Here is a 3692-nt window from a genome sequence, read left to right as displayed (position 1 = left end):
CAAGTCATGTGAAGTGGCTTTTGTTGTCATTTCAACCATACATATGACATATAACGGACAAAAACAGGACTACGTAAAGTGCAATGTGCAAAAAGAAATGCAAAAATAAACAAGACAAGACAGTGCAATGGAAATGTACAAAATGCTGAGTATTGTGCAAAAATAACTTGGTGTCTGTAGGTGTGTGTGTGTGTGAGAGAGAGAGAGAGAGAGAGAGAGAGAGAGATACTGCAGATAAGTGCTTGGTAGTGATGTGTATGCAGGTGTGCGTGTGTGTTTCTTTCAGTCCGTTCACTGAGCATTCAGGAGTCTGACGTCTTGGGGGAAGAAACTGTTCCGTAGTCTGCTAGTGAGGCCCCGGATGCTCCGGTACCTCTTTCCAGAAGGCAGCAGGGGGAAGAGTGCGTGTGAGGGGTGTGTGGGGTTCTTCACAATGCTGGTGGTTTTGTGGATGGAGCGGGTATGTAAGTGTCCCTGATGGAGGGAAGATAAGCTCCAATGATCTTCTCAGCTGCTCTAACTATCCGTTGTAGTGTATTGCGATCCGATACGGTGCAGTTACCATGCCAGGCAGTGATGCAGCTGCTCAGGAGGCTCTGGATAGTCGCTCTGTAGAATGTGGTGAGAATGGGTGGAAGGAGATGGGCTTTTCTCAGCTTCCGCGGGAAGTAGAGACACTGCTGGGCCTTCTTGGTTATGGAGCTGGACCAGGAGGGACCAGGAGAGGTTCTCCGCCAGGTGGACACCAAGGAATTTGGTGCTCTTGATGATCTCCACAGAGGATCCATTAATGTTAAGTAGGCAGTGATCTCTCTGTGCTCTCCTGAAGTCAACAATTATCTCTTTGTTTTGTCCACGTTCAGAGACAGGTTGTTGACTCTACACAAGTCTGTTAGCTGTTGTGAGTTATATTAAAAATAATCTTGCAACAAATAGATTAAATGTAACTTTACATACTGATAACAGTCAAAAATATAAACAGCTCATATAGGTGTACATAAACAATGTATATAAAGTGCAGAAGAGTAGCAGAGTCCTTAGTTTTTGGGTAAGCTTCTTGAAAGCACAGAGCAACTTTTGAGTGGTTCACCTTGATATCTTTCTCACTGATTTAGAAATGTGACAAATCTCCAGCAAAATGTACGCCACGAAACGCCAGATACCTCTATCGTGGGCATTACCTTTGATCATCTGAAATCAAGCAGAGTGATGTGATATCTCAGAACAAGAGTAATAAAAAAGAAGATCTACATGATGAAAACCAAAACCTGCAGAACGATCTTTGCATATTATCTCTGTGGGATTCGAAGCGCTGTGAAGAATAACATCAGTTTCTCGCCAGCTTCTGTCAACATTCCTGCAAAGATCATCAAAACATCATCATCATTGTTCTGCGCATAACGGATCGTGCAGAATACAGTGAAATTAAACTTGCTTTGGGTTTATTTAGGATTTCAGACTTTCCATTATATCCTCGCACCAGTAGCAATTAGTATCTAAATAAACAGGTCAGTCAATAATGAGTCTGACATCCGCTCCAGATGGCAGGAGATTTCCTCCTGTACTGCCCGTATTGTTATTTTTGCACAAGCAGTAAAAACAGAGACTAGACACTGTGCGGCCATGGAGGGGTATGCTGTTTTCTGTTTTGTTTTTTTCACTTTTCTGACTTCTGTTTTCCATAACCTAAACTCAGGATGTGCACATGGTATCACATCAGGAAGAACTCAGACTCTGTTTGCCGTTTGAGTATAAAAACAGATAAGTGAGGCTTGAGATCAATACTTCCTAAAAATGTCAGGGTGTTTATCTCTCACAGTGATTTCCTGGCTTGTGTACTTTGATTCCTCAAGACAAACTGTGACAAACTGTCAATATTAAGCACTGTTGGCCTTTTATAAGCACATCTTTCACTCTTTTCAAAGGGTAAAAAACAGGCTGATAGCCTATAGACTGTAATTCAACCATGATTGTCAGAGTTAATCATTTGGACTGTCTATTCTGTATCTAACAAGTTTATGTGACACCTCGATGCCATAGATACACTTTAACTCATTTGTAAACAGGAAGTTATAAAGAGAAATTGTTAAATATTTTTGATAACATATGTGATGTTTCTATGTACAGCAGACTGCTTGAAAAGGAGAACAACAGAGGTTTTGTGGTGCGGCTAGACTGAGAAATTAGTAATTACTATGTATGTCCTCATGGTATTCTTAGTCTTGACATAAAGTCTGAACAAAGTTGTGACAATGCTGAGGTTATATTTGACAAGCAACACACATGTTGTAATTTGAAGCAGCGTAACAGTTTCTCTTTCTATTCAAGAAACAGTAAATTTCTTTTATAATACGAGTGCTAATATATTATTCGAATGAAGTATTTTCTGCCATAGCTGCTTTGAAAGATTTATGTGCTTTCACTCTTGTTATTTGTTATTTTTTAAATTTATTTAATTTTTTAATTTTGTAATTTTTTTTTACTTTAGGAATAAACTGACATGGAACTCTGTGTGTGTGTGTGTGTGTGTGTGTGTGTGTGTGTGTGTGTGTGTGTGTGTGTGTGTGTGTGTGTGTGTGTGTGTGTGTGTGTGTGTGCAAAGCTTGTTTGATTACTGTGCTGAAAGCCGGTCAAGAGCAACTCGTGTAAAAATAGGAAATTTGACATGCACAATGAAAGCTGCTTACATCTGTCTGCAGTCATTTGGCATCATTTCCATGTCACCGAACACGGGGAAGATCCACTACACCAGCTGCTCTGCAACAGAGGGATGAAATCACATTTATAGTCACTAAGAGTGACACGCGAGTGACATGAAAACAGAAAAGAAAGAACTGCTCCTAAGGGTGACAGAAAAGGTATGGGAGGAATGTCACCTATCGTTAGCACACGGAGCCTGAGCTGTTGTTTTGGCACATCCTGATGCTGATTGTGACTGTACTGTGAAATCACTCACTGTAATCCCAATATCTAATGATTTGTGCCTTCTCCAGAGGAATCTTCTATCCCATCAACTGACTTTAAAGCTGTTTAGTTCTTCCTCTTTGTGGCATAAATGACACACAGCATAAGCATCTTACTCGGAAGAAGCAAACAAGCAAACTATGAAAAGAAGATATTTTCTTGTATGACTACTCGTGTCCCCCTTCTCCAGTCTTTTAAGGTTTCCATGTGACTCTCCTGGAGAATTTCTGCTCATTCTGGCTCTGATGATGATGACGGGGCAGCTGAATGCAGAGACTTTGTTCCACTAATGAGCAGTGACATGCAGCTACACTGACCTATGGTGACAGAGGACTGCCCACATCAGCAAAACAATGGACTGATGGAATCCCCCCTGAACTCGAGCTATGGGGTCCTGCTACACCCTCACTGTTGAGAAGGAAATGGTTACTCGTGTGACCTGAACTGGGTCATAATGGATGATGATTTATTGAATCAGAAGGGTGACTGCTCGGAGCTATCACAGATAAAGAAAATTAAAAGGGAACTTCACTGATAATACAGAAGATTTAACTCATTTGTCACTGTCATTAATAGTTGAGTGCTAGTTTTAAAAAAATGTTTTTAAGCCTCAGATGAATGTGCTTTAGTTTGGTGTCAGCACATCTTTACCTGGACTTCGAAACAACAGATTTAGAAATCAGCTCTTTCATAATCAAGCAGACTTTAAAACACACGGTGCTGCAAGG

General features: G+C 40.7%; 1 long non-coding RNA gene across 1 annotated transcript; it reads right to left on the bottom strand.

The window, feature by feature from the left end:
* Positions 1 to 272: 272 nt before the first annotated feature.
* LOC308410050 lies at positions 273 to 3478 on the bottom strand. The gene is made up of 3 exons (XR_013974109.1): positions 2877 to 3478; positions 2688 to 2757; positions 273 to 1357 (listed from the first exon to the last, which is right to left on the bottom strand). It is a non-coding gene; the product is annotated as an uncharacterized lncRNA (long non-coding RNA).
* Between the last annotated feature and the right edge of the window lie 214 nt (positions 3479 to 3692).

The sequence above is a fragment of the Rhamphochromis sp. 'chilingali' genome, assembly GCF_963969265.1.
Source record: "Rhamphochromis sp. 'chilingali' genome assembly, chromosome: 14".
NCBI lineage: Eukaryota > Metazoa > Chordata > Actinopteri > Cichliformes > Cichlidae > Rhamphochromis > Rhamphochromis sp. 'chilingali'.
This window is presented reverse-complemented; position numbering and strand designations above follow the sequence as displayed.